General features: G+C 41.1%; 1 long non-coding RNA gene across 1 annotated transcript in view; it reads left to right on the top strand.

Annotated features, from left to right (window-relative positions):
- The first annotated feature begins 3,797 nt into the window (after nt 1-3,797).
- The window catches only part of LOC124120682, a 103,753-nt gene continuing 88,121 nt past the window's right edge, over nt 3,798-19,429 (top strand). Inside the window, exons 1-2 of the long non-coding RNA XR_007222755.1 lie at nt 3,798-3,876; nt 7,089-7,142. This is a non-coding gene — a long non-coding RNA (uncharacterized LOC124120682). The remainder of the gene's footprint in view (nt 3,877-7,088; nt 7,143-19,429) is intronic.

Raw genomic sequence — 19,429 nt, 5'->3', positions numbered from 1 at the left:
CACTATTGACAAGCATATTCAAAACGAAAAGATTTAACAGTTTCATGACACGCTGTTTTCAAGGATGCATACGTCAATAGCTATTTAAATCAGTGACGATATGGCAGCCAGGCCATGGTTCGGGTATTATTACACACCATGTTAGCTGTTCCACGGTCCGAGTATGATGCTACACAAGGACAGCCAGGTCATGATTCGGGTATTAGTACACACCAGGGCTCCTCGGCCATGGTTCGGGTATGATGCAACACAAGGGTAGCCAGGCCATGGTTCGGGTGATGATACACCAACACAGACAGACCATAACGGTAGAGTATAAGAATTGAGTTGCCATATACAAGAGTTGATTGTGTATTGAGTGCTCATAAGATCAACCACTGTTTTAAAAGACTCGGTTATATTACTTTCGGTATGACGCTGCCGGGTATCGAACCCCGGACCTCTCCGCTTTTCGAGCGGACGCTCTACCATGCACTTGACCATGGAGGCGGTCAGGTGGTGTTTGAACTGACATTCAGTGGATCTTGCCAGCTACGGTAACTGCAGATGAACATGATTTGACTGCAATGACAGCTTGTGTCCATGTTCTAACTCTACATATCAGGTGTGCCTGCTCTGAAGGAAAGAAGGAAAAATCCAGCGGACATCCCACGTCATAGGATCCGTCCCCAAGCAACATATGCCTGATCAATGGGTCGCGTGGTTAGACTTGGTATCCTACAACATTGATTGTTCGTTATATCAGACGCTGGATTGTTTGGTAAACAGGTATTAGTACACTGAAGTTCCTAATGTTCCTGTGACATTGAATAAGATTTAATGCAAAGTTATGTTTTTTACCAAATCCGAAACAATTTCGGTTTGCAACAGATAAAAGACTCCTGTAAGTGTTCAAATGGATTAATTTGCCATACTGACTTCAGAAAATGCGTGATTTCATAAAAACAACAACATGAACATGCCAAAATGTCAAATTACAAATCAATAGGGTGTATCCACCTTTGGTAGCGATGCAAGCAACACATCTTCGTCTCATGGAATTGACCAGGCGTCGCACAAAGTCCTGTGGGATATCTGTCCATATCTGCTGGAGCATGTTTCGAAGTTCCTGGAGTGTCTGTGGAACACGTGGTTGACGTCGAAGGCGCGGATCCATCTCATCCCACATGTGTTCGATTGGTGAGAGATCAGGGGAGCGAGCTGGCCTGGGGATGACATTCACATATTGTGGAAGAGGATCCTGAACCAGTCGAGCAATATGAGGCTGGGCGTTGTCATGTTGAAAGGTAATGCCTGGGCCATGACGACGCAAAAACGGTAGAACAACAGGGCCGATGATCTCGTCGCGGTAGCGCTGTCCATTGAGACATCTTGCTGTAATCCCACCCCATACCATAACGCCGCCGCCCTCGAACCGATCCATGACACAATGATTGACGTAACGTTCACCTCGACGTCGGTACACTCGAATCCGTCCATCGCTGTGGCTGAGGTGAAAACGAGACTCGTCAGTGAATAGAACTTATCCCCACTGCATGGCCGTCCAGCGTAGACGCTGTCTGCACCACTGTAGGCGTGCTTGACGGTGGTTTCCTGTCAAAATAGGACGTCTGGTGGGTCTTCTGGCGACAATCCCTGCACATCTGAGGCGGCGAAGTACGGTTTGTGAAGATATTCGTCGAAGGCCAGGGATGCTTCTTGCAGTCACTGTTGGTGGCTGGAATCGATTTCGTAGGTGTGTTGTTCGACTCCAGTTGTCTTGTCGATTGTTGGTTAAGCGTGGCCTTCCATTCCGAAGATGGTCTCTTACTGCATTCGTCTGTTGCCAACGTTGCCATAATCACCAAATGGTGTTTCTGTTGACGTTAAATTGTCTTGTAACATCACGTTGACTCGATCCTGCTTCAAGCATACCAATGGCTCGCAGACGCTCAATTTCGGACATGCGTGGCATTTCGTAATGTTGTTGTTGTTTTTCTGAGTGGTTGTTGTCAGCACGATGCTAAACAATGCATTATGGAATCCCGTTAACACACATGTTTTATACCCATTCTTGGGTAGTGAAATGCATGGGGCGTGCATAAAAGTCAACTTTTGCATGGAATGCATGCTTTTCTGAAGCAGTTGCGTTTTTGTGACTTGATTCCATACATGCACATGTACTACAATATTGAAAACCAAACTTTACTTGTTTGAAAAATGCACTAAAATATTGGTGTCACGGGAACTTTTGTTGTTGAGTATATATGAGTGAGTGAGTATGGTTTTACGCCGCTTTTAGCATTATTCCAGCAATATCACGACAGGGGACACAAGAAATGGGTTTCACACATTGTACCCATGTCGGGAATCGAACCCGGGTCTTCGGCGTGACGAGCGAACGCTTTAACCTCTAGGCTACCCGACCGCCCCCATTAGTAAATGACATCATCTCTGATGTCTGTTTCACAACTGCATGAAAAAAGAGAGCTACGAACATAATATTGTTTCACTTTTGTATGTTCAATGTCGATTCTCTGTTCTTGAGTATTCGCCGACAGGTGATTTTAGTTGCAAGATGGTGTTAGACGGAGGTTATAAACATTGGTTCAAAAATGGTTTCATTTCCGGACATCGAATACTCAATGATACCCAAATGTATAAAACTAAATAAAAGGTTTAATACAAATACAAAGTTTACACGTTATTTCCTGAAAAAAAGAGCTGCAACTGACATTTCTCGCTTCTGTCTCTCTCTCATATAATTTATTTCTTATGACTTCAAACACTTTATGTCGATATGAGATTTTTATAAGCGGGTCTTTCTTTTAGATCAGGCTGCCGTTGTACAAAACAACCTAAGCGCTACAACTGTCGTAAATCTGTATTAAGGTATGAGAGTTTCGATCACCTTAGGGCTAAGATCGTTTTGTTTGTTTGTTTGTTGTTTAACACCGCGCTAAGCAATATTCCAGCTATATGACGGCGGTCTGTAAATAATCGAGTCTGGACAAGACAATCCATTGATTGACATCATAAGCATCGATCAACGCAATTGGGATCGATGACATGCATCAACCAAGTCAGCGAGCCTGACCATCCGATCCCGTTAGGCGCCTCTTACGACAAGCATAGTTGATTTTTGCGGCAAGCATGGGTTGCTGAAGACCTATTCAAACCCGGATCTACACGGGTCGGCTGTCGTAAGTCTATATTAGGTACAGGAGTTACGACCACCTTAGAGCTAAGGGCCCACTTGCACAAAACGATCTTAGCGCTAAGATGATCGTAACTCACATACTTCAACATTGTCTTACAATAGCCGTAGCACTAAGATCGCCTTGTACAACGGCACCCAGTTCCGCGTACCTTGGTGAATATGGTGGGTATGGTGGGTATTAACTTGTTTTACAATGGCAGCAAAATATTTGTGGAATTTACCCCTTCACACTATTCCATGAAGATATATTAACATCTGGTAAGAAAAATAAGTAATTTATTCTGTAAACGACCAAAACCACAGTGATAATGTCATAATTTATAGAATTGTCAATTTTGAAATATTTCGCCTTGCACCATACTTCTAATTGACACATTGTAAACTGACATGATGTGTGAAATCAGAGTATATTCCATTTACAAACTATTGATTTTTATCCATGAAAGTTGTCTACTTTTGATGAAAGTACTAGATACGATATGTCAGTATGTCAACGCCCTTCCGTGCTAGTCACGACATGTCAATCAGAATAAATCGGCATCGTAATATTCGACGAAATAGGATGTAAAACAGAGACGTTCCGAATGTATACTCCGCCAAGTTCCGGTACGTACGGACAAAATTCCTGCAAGAAGCATCATTTCCATCCGGTTTCATCGTCATTAATTCGGAAAAAGGTGAATTCTTCCTCTCTCTTGTTATAGACTATACGAAGATACAGGGAAATGCATGTCATCATTGCGACGGACTCGGAGTGGAGTCGATACGAGGGGATTTTAGGTGCGCCCTTTTGCAACGCTGTCGTCATATCGTTATCGTACAAAAACCAGGGCTAAAGGGTACGGACTACCTTCTTTTTAGAGACAGAACGAAAATGCTGTGGAACTTTCCCCTTTCAATAAAAAGCACTCAGTGGACACTGTGGTAAGATTTTTTGGCAGGAAAATGGACAAATATACGTATTAGGCCTGGTTTCTAGTATAGTTAGCCTAATAGTTTCATGATAATATCTGAAGTTTAATGAACGACATTGGGAACACATTGCATCCGGTAGTGAAGTAGAATCGATGTTATGACCGCCACGTTCTTGAAGGCGAAAGACGATAGGGCTAAAATGGAATAAATCAAAGACCTCCCAGATTTGTTAAACATTTATTCACTGGAAGAGTGATGATAAGAATGAATCTCCAAATGGAGTTTTGAGGGAGCCGGTCCCACTCCACTCCAACGTGGTTGGCAGCTTGTGAAGTTGACGCATACGTCTCCCTATCAAGGGGAAGGTCTGAGCTCATTGCTGGCCATGGCATTCTATGGGTGTTGTGCTGCTGGACATGTGCATTGCATATTTAAGGGTTTTGTTACATGTTATCATTATATGACAAGTGGACCTGCTAGTTTCTATCTGTCATAGTGAGGCCACCCCACGTTCCCAGCCAACGCTCATGAGGTTTTCAAGGGTTGACATTGGATTGACAGTGATTCGGAACTCATCTAAAAACATGAAACAGGACCAGCAACGATAACTCCAGTTTTGACGATGTGTAATTGACGTCTGTTGGCACTGTTATGATTTGTAAGTGGCGGTACAACAAGAGGCTGTCGACCATGGAGATTAGCTGCATTTAGACCAAAGACTATGGTTGCAAATTGTTGAGCTAGATTTCGTAGATCCAGGTTTCCAAGCAATCAATCTTGTATTCTTGTCATTGACCTGGGACGCGTGGAACAGGGTCAGTTAACATTTGGGGTATCTGTTCCATGGTCTGCTTCACAGACTGTGAAACATTAAATGTATTGACCGCTGCATACTAACTTCTGCCAGTTTCCAGCATGCCAGTAACCCATACAGGCTCTGGGTGGTGCAGATGCTGCATTGCTAGCAGTGTTCCAAATGCAATAAATTGCTAGTTTATACATAAACAATGAATGAAATCAAGTAAATCACATCTATATGATGTGCAAAATAAATAAGACTGACAGAGATACTGGCCCACAGAGATTAATCAACTTTCCAAGAATTTGTCAAAATCACACATGCAAACTATTGAATGTGTTTTGGTGTTAAGTTTTACTGAAGTTAACATTCTTGCATAGGATGTTTGTTATCAACACTTATCTTTATTCTGAAACTGGGTATAACATTTATACTTCATGGTCCCCTACTTCTATTTGAGAGTTATTACTAACTGAAACCGTTCATATTGCTAAACCGTTCATGGGAGCTGGTGGCAAAACGAATTCAGATTTTCGGAACATCTGAAAAAGTTAAGGTTATGCGACAATTGAGCTTGTACGGCACTGGGACTATCTGCAGCTATAAAATTATGCAGAGATGTAGAATATTAGATTTCCTATATGATGGTGTAAAATTAACTGCAAATAGGCCATAAAGCTGGTTTGAAAAACAGATAGTACAAAGTGTTGTCTGATATTTTCTTATTCCTAAAAGCCCAGCAAATTTCGGCACTTTTTATGGCACATATCATATACTGCAGGGGGATATAGTCTTCGTCTATCTGTCTGTCTGTCCATCCGTGTGTATTTCTTTTCCGGAGCATAACTTGAAAAACGTGAGTCCAAACATGGAATTTGTATTAACCAGGGTCGGAAGTGGTCCATATTGCCCTTGAGGAGCATTCTAACCTATACGTAACACCACAAACTATAATCTAAGTGTAATCTTATGTTTATTTTATGAAAAACTTAGGCACACCACAGACCTATAAGTCCGTGGGCACACTAAAAAAATTATTATTGTTTTTAAACATGTATGGGATAGAGATACATGTTTGACACACTTGATAATCTAGGATGGAATAGTGCAAAGTTTCAAGCCTTCTATTTGTCATGGTGACTGATTTACGACACCCATTGTCTGAAGAACATTTAATTGCAAAGGCTCATTACCCTGGAGCCATGACATCTATATGCCTTGAAACATTTAATTGCTGTTATTTATAAGATACTAATCCTAATTGTTAATCCCCATTTTTGTGTACATCGACCGTCTGCCATACTGAACAGGATGTGCAAGTATGTCACTGATGATTTACTGTTTACATTTATATTTATTACTTACTAAATGTCAGGTGACCTTGGCTATATAAGCCTTGGTCCAGAGAGGAGAGTAGGAAGGAGAAAAGAAAAGTCTTACCCTTAGCCTAGCTTGGGTTAGGCTGGGTGCTCCGGGGCACCTAGACACCAACCACTACCACCATGTGCTGACCTGGCACATTGTGTCTTTTGTATGTATATATCAACATGTATAAAGTAAAACTGTATATACCGCAAGCCATTGTCTCCGACTTGTCACTTCCTACTGAGAACCATACGTCGGCCTCTTGCATATACGAGTATGCAAATTGTTCATTAATCAACGTCAGACCGACATGCGTTGATATTTTCATCCCACCCTGTGGGTATTCTCATGCTGGTCATGAGGGGACTTGATAGATCGGGTGGTCAGGATCGGTGACTTAAATTGGTTAACTGTGTTACATTGTATCATAATGGCTTGGATCATTACTCATAATATCAATTACTGTATTATCTGGTCTAGATTATTTACATGCCACCATCATAAAGCTGGAACATTGCTCTGTTGAGTCTGCCAGCCAGAATTTGGCTCTCAGCACAATTTTAATAGCGTTATCATTTGGACTAATCTTTCTGAGATGACTAGACCTAACCTAATTTTACTCGATCTTGGCTTCAAAAAGCTGGAACATTGCTGAGTTGAGGCTGCCAGCCAGAATTTGGCTCTCAGCATCATTTTAATAGCGTTATCATTTGGACTAATCTTTCTGAGATTACTAGACCTAACCTAATTTTACTAGACTTCAGTCACAGACTGCTGCAGTTATATATTTAAGATGTTTTCTGGTTTCAGAGAATCAGAAGGGGGAGTATCAGCCGTGATGAGCAGGCAGAACCAGATACCAATGTGAGTATAGACGTGGCTCTTGCTTAATAGAGAGGAAGACAGGAGGAATCATGAAATGTTATTGACATTAGAGACAGTGTGTGAAATAATGTTTCGCCGCACTAGCTAGATAATCTTTTAATAATAACCAGTTGTGTTTACATTACCAAATACAAGGGTGAAATCTGGTAGCAGAGTATGGGAAAAACTACTAGGTATGTAAATTTTCAACAAGGTTACACATTCTGAGTCAATTTTAAACAGGTTACTATCACTTGCAGAACTACTTTAAGTTGTGACATCTGAATATTAAACCAGATATTAATGTCTTTAGAAATTTGTTTTATTTTACAAGTGAACATGTGAGATGTGGGAGGAAAGTTCATTTATTATATAAGAGAGAGTGTGAAAGACTGTAATTTCTAAAGTTTAGAAAAGTGATATTTTCACAGCGTTGACGATAACTCTTTGCCAGAACTACTTTCCAATGTCAATGTCAACAACTGTAATTCATCAAATACAATAGGATTCAACAGAGCAGAATTTGATGAACAGCCTGTTGCGAAGAGAACTCAAGAGTCACTCAGTGCAATGGGGTAGCCTCATCTACAACTGTCAGTGTCAAAGTTACCCACCCATGTGCCTGTTGCATGCAGGCTTCAGAACACTTACATTTATGTGTTGACAGTAAAAATATTTTACGTCCAGTAAAAGATTACTGAGAACAGTACTTCTTATATGTTATTTGTTTAAACCTATTCTTATTTTAACAGCTATGCTTCAAACCGATTGCTAAGCATTCGGGCCTGCCGGTTTCGTTTGTAAGCATGGTAACTTAGATTGTTGGAAGTCATTTATTGGAAGTTTCTGTTTCTCTTTTAATTACAAGGTGGTATTTTAATCGTGTGTCTGTAAATCGCACCAACTCACTATTGTTTACAGCACCAATGGTCAGATTACTGATATTGGTACATGTACCTTGAAACCAACCTTTGTAGTAAGACAAAGGAAAATAATGTCACTTGTTCTCACAAGCTGACCATAGTTTTGATTTGTGTAATCAGATAATATGAGAAATATAGATATATTGTGATTTCATGACTATATTTAGATGGTCAGGGAAATTGATGACTTAGTCTGCCTGTTGCTGGGTTGATCTACCGACATAATACGTTCATACCTGAAATGTTTTGTTGTTGTAGCAGGATGTTGTGTCATCCCACAGATGACTCAATATGACTGAGTGTTATTGATTGATTGATAATATGATTGAGTGTTGCGCTCTGAGGTGTGTGAATTAGCTGACTTGTGCAAAGGCAGAACCAACATATTAACACTGTATTGTGTTGCAAATGCAGGAAATGCATGTTCAAGTATTGAAAATTGTATTCACTGTAACTTTTTAAGTTGCAAAAAAACCCACCAGAATACAAACAATTCACTGATTTCTTAAACACAACACCTTCCAAATTCCCTTCTGGACTTTGATCCTATAACACAGAACCCAAAACGTTTGACCATGACTTCTGCACTGGTCACCATGCCTGCCGCAGTGACTGTTGTCCCTGGAACAGCAACAACTCTAACCACTTTGGCTTTGATAGCTACTATTACCTGTCTGGTCCAGACATCCCTACGCTCTAGGACGAGTGCTCCAGCATCAACCACTAGAGCTGGCAGAGGAGCTGGCTCAAACTTGAGCGCCACCTCCCCAATTGGCGTTGATTATGAGGTGAGCGTCCGGAGGAGGACGAGGTGATTGCACCTTTGGGTCCACAACGCTTTGATTGGACGCCACCTATGACTGTGCAAGCTGCTCTGTTGCCTATCATGGCACCTTCACCAAGGATGTCTTTTATGCTGGTAGCGCCTCCTCTACCTGTCCTCGAGAGATTACCCAGCTCCCCTACATGTTCTATCTCCCGAGGAAGACTCTTGATGCAGAGGGTATCAACACAATGGAACTCCTTGATTAAACAGATCCTAGGTGGCAGACGCGTTCGGTTTGAAACCGAGCAACCCCAAGAAACCTAAGGTGTTGTCTTTCCAGATTGCAGAGAGAGAATCAACTCGGACTCTCACACTGCCACCAGTCCACATGATTCTCAACTTCCCAGACTTATTGAATGAGGCCTTTGAGGTGATTGACTGGAAAGGATCGTCGTGCAAACATGGATTTGGTACGTCAAAGTTTAAGCTGCATGGTTTACTATTCCCCGTTGTGTTGCCTTCCATGGATAAAGATACGCAGAAGTTTGGATTTAGAGGTGGATTGCGGCAATTGACAGTGACTTATGCCACTCACTGATGCCACTCTCACTGGCAGTGTCCATTTTGGAGGCCATGATTAAGATAATCCAGGAGACTCTGTTTAACCTTGTGCTATTTCCTTGTTGTCAGCGGCTTTTTAAATTGCCTCTTATGTAGAGAGCATGGCAAACATTTTGTTACATGCGTGTGGATCGATGACTCTCTTTAGGAGACAGGCTATTTTGTAAGAATTGTCTTGGGACATCAACATGTGCACGACGTGTTGTTGCAACAAGCTTAGTCTGGCCTCACCTTATTCAACGGCAAGGTGGACAATACAGCAAAGACACAGGCTGAAAGTTCAACACTCACTGATCGCCCCAAAGGTTTTACAAAATTTTGGAGCTTATGGTCAGTACCAGACAAAGAGTCGGGCACTGATTCGTTTTTTGTGTCCGAGGACGTGGCGGAGGTTGAAATAAACCTTCCAACCCCAGCGCAGACATCTCAGGGAACTTTTGTTTTGGTACCAGAGGCCACAAGTAACTCCAGTGGTAGACTCCCCCAGCAGGCGGCAGACTGGCGGTTTACTGGGAAAAATGGCAGCAAATAATACACAACCCTTGGGTAATCTCTACATTAAAACATGGCTATCGCATCAACCTGAGAGGGCAGCCGCCATTAACCATAGCGCCAGATACCTGCCATTTCACCAGGGATCGTGCCATCCTGCCGGCCGACAATATCAACATTCTTTTAAGGAAAAGAGCGGTGGTAAAACCAGGTTATCATCCCCTGCCTCACTTCGTGGCGGATATAGGAACGGAGTTCATTCGTCTATCCATTCGTCTTTCGTCCGTCCGCTTCCCCCAAAATATTTAAATCAGAGAAATGAAATTTTTTACACACTGCTTTTCCTGGTCATGATCTCAAATGAATTAAAAAACTGGTGTCGTAAATTCATTTTTTACAGAGTTATAGCCCTTGCTCTATGCTTTTCAACTCAGTGCATACTTTGTGCAATGGGGACAAGTTTTCACAGAAACTACTGACGTTTCTTGAATCCATCTTAGTTTACTTAGTGCATAGTGTCTGCGTTGTGGAGAAGTTTTCTATGAAACTGCTGAAGTTAGCTAATCTAAGATCTTAGATACTTATCAAGACTGAGTTATTTTTTCCAGAGACGGGGTTTTTGTGTGTATTAATTTTACATTCAATCATTTCTACTGATGACATAAAGCGACCCAAGTACGTTTCTCTTCTAAAGGCTTTATAGGATTCTATTTTAAAGTTTATATTCACTACGGTATGAACAAACAAAGTTCTAATGTCTCCCATGGCTGGGGATAGTGATAACACTGTTTTCTTGTTCCAGGATATTCCTGGTCCCCAAGAAAGACCCAACAGGATGTGCATGATCCACAACCTGAAAACTTTCCGCCAGTTGTGTCTGGAGTCTAGGACGTATTTTCAGATGTTATCCCTCAAAGACTTGAGGTTAACCATATGTCCGGGGGACTTCATGGCATCTTTGGATCTCCAGGCACCAACCTTTACTCAGATTCCTGTTCCTGGGGAGGCACTTCAAATGGCAAGTCCTGCCATTTGGAATTTTCTCAGCCCCGTGGTTATTTTCATGAATCCAGTGGTAGCCCTGTTGCACGGCAATAGATCAGGAGTTTACTAATGGTGCCAATGGACAGGCGGCAGAAGATACAATCGTCAATTCGACAGGCTGTAACCCAGGACATGACAGTCCGTGATTGGCAGAGTCTACAGGGTCTACTGACGTCGACCCAAGACGCAACACATAGGGGTTTTCTTCAACTGAGACCTAAGCAATGTTATCCCCAGCCATGGTTCCGTCTGAATGACCCAGAGCTGATTGTGCTGCTACCATGCTGGTGAAATCTCTGTGAAATTTCGGGCCAAAACACCATCTCTTCTTGGATGCATCACTGAGGGTATGGGGCGCGCATATGGATCACCTAACACTTCAGTGGTGTTGACAGAAGAGCAGGCAGGCATGCATATCAACAGCCTCAAGGTTTTGGCTGTGATTCTTTCTGTGAAGCAGTAGAGACAACACTTCAAGGGCTCCCATGTGCTAATCTCCACCGACAATGCCACGGTGGCTCATTACGTCAAGAAGATGGGGCCCACACATTTCAGCTATTTGTTAGACCAAACTTTTCAGTTTTACCAGCTGATAGACATCGTGTCGATGGAAGTCAGGGCTTGTCACATTCCAGAAGTCACAAACATAGTCGTGGACGCCCTGTCTTGCCTTCAGTCCACACCGACGGAATGGCAATTGCATCCCGATCTGTTTCAGAGGGTGTGTTAACAACTGACCATGCCAAACATCAATCTTTTCGCTACCATCAGTTGCCAGTCTTCGTGTCCCCACTTCCAGATCCACTGGCTTGGGATCATGACACTCTCGCCATCTCCTGGGAACACCTTCATGCATACATGTTCCCACTAACGGCAGTACTACCCAGAGTTCTGCAGAAGTTGAGGGAAACGAGGCAGATCCATCTGCTTTTGGTAGTGCCTTATTTAGATTTCTGTTCACCTCATGAACAATGTCAGATCCTGCTGTGCATCGTAGACAAATCATCACTGTACTCAGTGCATTGCCAGATATTTACTTTGTGTCATGTGATTCAATAAATATTCTGAGGGATTGTTGGGCTTGGGTTGTTAAACGCTACATCCTTTAGTTCCGATCCTCCGGACATCACGTATCGAGAGTTACACAGGTAGTCGGACATGGAGCGTAGTCCTACATGTTAGGGTAGGATGTGACAGGTGATACAGGATTAGTGTCGAGAGCACTTCTGTTGCACCTTGCCTAATCCAGACATAATCTGTCAATACTGCAAGTTGCAGACCCTGTTGCTTCTGTGGGATAAGCATTGCAATGTGTTGTGTCAGGATAAGAAATAATCCACATTAATTAAATTCTTTGATAGGCATGATTGATTGGGAGAACATGAATACATCACACTTATTATGGATAGCAACTTCTTTTATTCTTTGTATGATGTTTCAGAGCTACTTCTTGCTCCTTTATCAGGTGAATACTTACTAAGTGCATAGAGTACTATATATATATATCAAAATGTTGACACAAAAACAGGTGGGATGAATGTACAAGGATAACAACATAATGACAAAGCCAATGACTTAGACATAGCATTTATATAAGAAGATAACAATATATAATGTTTTAATGCCAACAATAAATATGTAACTTATTAAAGTGATGATAAAATGCCAATAAAAAAACCCAGTTTTGATCAAATATTATTATATAGATTTATTTAGAGGGCTCGGTCTCCAAAGAAGTAATATCATTTAGTTACTTCAACTTATTGTCAACTCCATTACAAGTGAAATTTACAAAACAGTCAGTTTCTATTTTATCATTTGGTATTGTCCTTATGGTGTACAAAGTGTACGAACAGATCGAACATGATGAAGAAACTAAATTTGTGCTAATATCTGACATGGTACTATTGAGAACAAACATAGGTTAAGACTTGGAGACTGTGAGGGCAGTTGACAGCTGTCAAGCATACACTAAATCACTTACAAATATTGTGGCAAAATTACCCTGAATCCATGTTCTCATGTTATCCTACATGTTAATAATTGAGACAGTAACAAGATTTACGACAGGACTTGGCAAATATCTTCACAGAGATCTACCATGACTATGTGAAATACTAGAATTTGAATGGACAATAAAATTAGACATAATCTATTTGGATTGAAAATGTGTCTGATTTTATGACCGCTTCACTGCACACTTCACTTACAACACCGACATATTGCTTCACAGACTTGTCAGCCAATAAAAAAAAAGGGATAATTCATCAATTCTGCAGGGTTAAGATTTTCCAGTCAGTCAAGTATTCACCACTGTCACTTTAGATTTCAATCTTGCACAAAATGTAAAAACTGGCACGTCTCCCGCTTTCAATATTTCAAATTGGTGCGTAACTGTCAACAACTACTTCCAAGAAAATAAGCATGAAATACTCATATCCCCCGCCAATATGACATGTCCGTTTGTGTGCAATGCATTAGCTCCTGTGAACTATGTTCACTGGGCCTTTTTGTAAATGGCCTAATGTAACCTTAGGTGTCGGGTACTGTACCCTTCTACCTTTGGTCACTTTCTCAAGTTAAACGCTCTTTGGTCCTGGGGATGATGTAGCTCTCTCAAAATCACAAGTCAGATGGTTTGCTCCAGTCCATTTTTCGATAATAATTTCATTAAAAAAAACAAACTATCAAAAGGCACCAGTTCACCACTAGACCTATCAATGTACCAAGTTTGGTGAAGAAATATGGTACGGTTTTTAAGATCTGCTCCGGAAACGAGGACTACCACCATTTTTAGTCTAAATCCAAGTAGTTGCCATGGAAACTCTAAAAATGGATTTTTAAGATCTGCTCTGGAAACGAGGACTACCGCTATTTTCAGTCTAAGCCAAAGTCGTTGCTATGGAAACTTGAAATTTTTATATATTTTTTTTAATAAATCCCAAACTATCAAAAGGCACCAGTTCACCACTAGCCCTATCTATGTGCCAAGTTTGGTGAAGAAATATGGTACGGCTTACAAGATCTGCTCCGGAAAGGAAATGTGACGAACGGCACCCATTCCTATATCCCCCTTCCACTTGGTGGCGGAACCCATGCTTGCCATAAACGGCGACTATGCTTCAAACGGGATCGGGTGGTCAGGCTTGCTGATTTGGTTGATACATGTCATCGATCCCAATTGCGTGGATCGATGCTCATGATATAAATCACTGGATTGTCTGGTCCAGACTCGATTAATTACAGACCGCCGTCATATTGCTGGAATATTGCTGAGTGCGGCGTTAAACAACCAACCAACCAACCAACCAACCAACCAACCAACTTCGTGGCGGGGGATAATAAGTAGGTCAGGCCATCCAATGTAGTGTTGGAAGAGGGTACAGTACTACACCAAACAGTAAGCAGGTTTCTGTCATGTTTGGAGGGTTCATATGACCAAGCAGTTACTTATTTACAACATAAAAAAGCCATCCGTTTGGTATCAATTCGGTCTAACATAAATCTAATTTTCAAACACAGCACGTTTATCTCCTAATGGACAGAATTGTTGGCAACAAATTTGAAAACATAGAACGATTGTCATAGTGCAGAAACAAAGGGAGTGAATGTATACATTGTCCTCTGTGTGTCTAAATAATGCATTTCTCGTGAAGACTACAGAAAAATACTTGGTCGTAAATCTATGACTTTGTTATGAAAAGCAAACACCTAACACAAATGTTATATTTGGGATAACACTTTCTTAGTAAAGTAAAACTCCTAGTACCTTTTTGGGTAGAGTCTTATCTGGGGTTCCAACGAAGCTTCCACAAAAATGAAAGGTGGTTCTATACAGAAATTCTATAACAATATATACACAAAGAAAAAAGCACACCTCTATTTCTGAACCATGACAAATGGCAAAAATCATGGCATGTGATAGCATGTCATCAGATAGAACAAACATTTGACAACAAATACAGAAGATATTGGTGAGTTGCGATTGAAGTTTACTGACATAAACATCATGGTAACTCAGGTACTGTTTTTGACCTTGGACAATACCTAAAAAAAAGTATTGAGCTGCAGGAGCAAGTAAACGAGTTACGCTTGATGTTTCATGTGAAAATGTTCCATAAAGTCTCCACTTGACATGACACGTGAAACAGATCAGGAGTGTATTAAATCAGCCATGTGCCCAGATGACGCATTCCACCCTACATCTCATGCCTCCAGCCAGACGTTGGATCTATTGATGGGTCAACAACAACCACTCCTGATGCAATGCTGCTTCCACACACTGGCGTAAATCTTGTACAGGAGGATCTCGTACCTGTATGGACCGCCCCAGAATACCCCAAACATTTTCAAGGGGGTTCAAATCTGGGCTCATTGCTGGCCAGAGTAGAGTTGTTATTGCATTGGCTCTCATGTAATCCTAGACTGCATGAGAACGATGAGGCCTGGCATTGTCATCCATATACAGAGGTCAAGTAGCAAGAGGCACAGGAACTTGATGATAGCGTGTATAACATAATATATTTGTATATAAAAAAAAAAATCACACCCCTCCATATACATAGAGACAAGGAGTGACACCCGCCTTCTCCGTTGTTATTCAAGATTTCGCACTCTGTCCGAATCATAGCTCATTATCACATGAAATATACTCAATAACAAAAGTTCCTGTGACACCAATATTTTAGTGTATTTTTCGAACAAGTAAAGTTTGGTTTTCAATATTGTAGTACTTGTATGGAATCAAGTCACAAAAACGCAACTGCTACAGAAAAGCATGCATTCCATGCAAAAGTTGACTTTTATGCAAACCCCATGCATTTCACTATACCCAAGAATTGGTATAAAAACGTGTGTTAACAGGATTCCATATGCATTGATTAGCATTGTGCTGACAACAACCACTCAGAAAAACAACAAAATTACGCAATTATTCAACATTACGAAATGCTACGCCTCTCCGAAAATGAGCGTCTGCGAGCCATTGGTATGCTTGAAGCAGGATCGAGTCAACGTGATATTGCAAGACAATTTAACGTCCACAGAAACACCATTTGGTGTTTATGGCAACGTTGGCAACAGACAAATGCAGTCAGAGACCATCCTCGGAGTGGCAGGTCACGCGTAACCAATAATTGACAAGACAACTGGATTGGAACAACACACCTACGAAATCGATTCCAGCCAGCAACAATGACCGCAAAAAGCATCCCTGGCCTTCAACGAATATCTTCACAAACCGTACATCATCACCTCAGATGTGCAGGGATTGTCACCAGAAGACCCGCCAGACGTCCCATTTTGACAGGAAACCACCGTCAAGCACGTGGTGCAGACTGCGTCTACGCTGGACGGCCATTCAGTGGGGACAAGTTCTATTCACTGATGAGTCTCGTTTTCACCTCAGCCACAGGGATGGACGGATTAGAGTGTACCGACGTCAAGGTGAACGTTACGTCAATCATTGTGTCACGGAAGAAGATCAGTTGGGGGGGCGGCAGTGTTATGGTATGGGGTTTGATTACAGCAAGACAGAGGACCCGTTTGATAGTGGTAGAGGGAAATCTCAATGGACAGCGCTACCGCGACGAGATCATCGGCCCTGTTGTTCTACTGTTTTTTGCATCGTCATGGCCCAGGCATTTACCTTTCAACATGACAACACCTGGCCTCATATTGTTCGACTTGTTCAGGATTCTCTTCAACAAAACAACGTGAATGTCATCCCCTGGCCGGCTCACTCCCCTGATCTCTCACCAATCGAGCACATTTGGGATGAGATGGATCCGCGCCTTTGACATCAACCACGTGTTCCACAGTCACTCCAGGACCTTCGAACATGCTCCAGCAGATATGGACAAATATCCCACAGGACTTTGTGCGATGGTTGGTCCATTCCATGAGACCAAGATACCTCGTTTTTATTTTAAAATAACCATTAAATCTCAACCCTAAGCTTCACCGCCGAGGTAAACAAGAAAAAGGTGGCCGGAAATAACGGCACTACATGGGCTTGAACTTGCCAAATGTTTCTGATTGGCTAAAAAAAAAAATAAAGGATCGAAATATTAGCACACAGTGAAAGGAGGGAAATTCAAAACCGTCAATGGTAGGCCTGCTTGCAAAATGTTGGGATTGACAAGGAAATCTACAGCATAGTTAAACATTTTGAAGCAGATTATCCCTACCTTCATATTTCATGCGATATCGAGCTGTGATTCGAACCGAGTGTGAAATCTTGAACAAGAACCAAGATGGCAGGTGTCACTCCTTGTTTCTACGTATATAGAGGGGTGTGATTTTTTTCTATGTGAATATTTTATGTTATACATGCTATCATCGACATCCTGGATGTACTGAGCACCTGTTAAGCTGCCCCTTATGGTGACCAAATCCAACCTGCAATCATGAGAGATACACCCCAAAACCATTACTGAGCATCGCTGTATGCAATAGTCGGCTTAGTGTTCCCGGGGGTGTAGTCCGTGTTCCGGTGACTCCAAACTTGATCTTCCATCAGTGACATGGAGCAGAAAGCGACTTTCGTCTGACCAGTGGATCCGTCTCCAAGTTCTCAGAATCCAGTTCTTTCGCGCAATACACCATGCTAAATGAGTAGCTTTGTGGTGATCTCTCAACAAGGGACGCCTTATGACTCGTCTAGCCCTCAGTCCTCCTGCTTTCAGCCGCTTCCTGACGGTTCTGGTGCTGAAACGACGATTGGGCAACCACAGCTGTTTCAGCTGAGTACTTGTTCAAAAGGGTTCTCGGCGTATGAGTCGAAGAAGGTCCCTGGCTTTGCCATGTGTCGTCACAGGAGGTCTTCCAGATGTGGGACTGTCCTGTACATCACTGGTCTGAGCATGGTTATCAACTAAACGGCTTACGACAGCGTAATGATACTCCAGATTTGTAGTTCTAAGGATATTGACGTTGTTAATGGAGTATATACAAAGTGTTGTAGTGGTTATATACTGAACTTGTATAACAATATAGTTTGTTGGTCTAAGGATGATGATGTTAATGGAGTATGTACAAAGTGTTGTAGTGGTTATATACTGAACTTGTAGAACAATATAGTTTGTAGGTCTAAGGATATTGACGTTGTTAATGGAGTATATACAAAGTGTTGTAGTGGTTATATACTGAACTTGTATAACAATATAGTTTGTTGGTCTAAGGATGATGATGTTAATGGAGTATGTACAAAGTGTTGTAGTGGTTATATACTGAACTTGTAGAACAATATAGTTTGTTGGTCTAAGGATGATGATGTTAATGGAGTATGTACAAAGTGTTGTAGTGGTTTATACTGAACTTGTAGAACAATATAGTTTGTTGGTCTAAGGATGATGATGTTAATGGAGTATATACAAAGTGTTGTAGTGGTTATATACTGAACTTGTAGAACAATATAGTTTGTAGGTCTAAGGATGATGATGTTAATGGAGTATGTACAAAGTGTTGTAGTGGTTTATACTGAACTTGTAGAACAATATAGTTTGTAGGTCTAAGGATGATGATGTTAATGGAGTATGTACAAAGTGTTGTAGTGGTTTATACTGAACTTGTATAACAATATAGTTTGTAGGTCTAAGGATGATGATGTTAATGGAGTATGTACAAAGTGTTGTAGTGGTTATATACTGAACTTGTATAACAATATAGTTTGTAGGTCTAAGGATATTGACGTTGTTAATGGAGTATGTACAAAGTGTTGTAGTGGTTATATACTGAACTTGTATAACAATATAGTTTGTTGGTCTAAGGATGATGACGTTAATCGAGTATGTACAAAGTGTTGTAGTGGTTATATATGTTACAGCGGTATTTAATCTAGGTAATGATGACGAATACTTGTTTGAGGGTTCATGGGATTTATTCGGTCTGTTCATATCAGGGATATGGACATCCCACCACAATAAGGCTATGGATGATAATTCCCTAAAACATAATTTAATAAGGTTGGATTAGTAATATACAATTACAAGAATCTATAACATGTGTAATTAAACAAACATACTACATTTACTTGTTACCATGAGCATGAATTTAAGCATTTATTATCAGAACAACCATCAGCCGTATATATATATTACAGCTACAAATCCCATTTATATGATACAATCCACATGAAAATATAACAATATATACATACAAATATTAGCACATAAATACCAACCTCGTCTCAGGGACGCAGGCTCATCACATCAGTGCCAACAGTATGGCTTTATATGTGCCTCTATGCCTAATAATGAAATGACACAATTAAGTAAAATGTATATAATACGCACACAGACATGCTGTCTCTCTCTCACACATACACACACACACACACAGTAATATAAACCTAATATTTATATGCACTACATCAGTACATATCTACTAATACTTTCATAGAACTATGTACATAATCATCAACTAACTCATACAAGACTTAG

This window comes from Haliotis rufescens, unplaced genomic scaffold (genome assembly GCF_023055435.1).
Source record: "Haliotis rufescens isolate VD_foot unplaced genomic scaffold, xgHalRufe1.0.p SCAF_23, whole genome shotgun sequence".
NCBI lineage: Eukaryota > Metazoa > Mollusca > Gastropoda > Lepetellida > Haliotidae > Haliotis > Haliotis rufescens.
The sequence above is the reverse complement of the archived record's forward strand: the minus strand, read 5'-3'. Positions and strand labels throughout refer to the sequence as shown.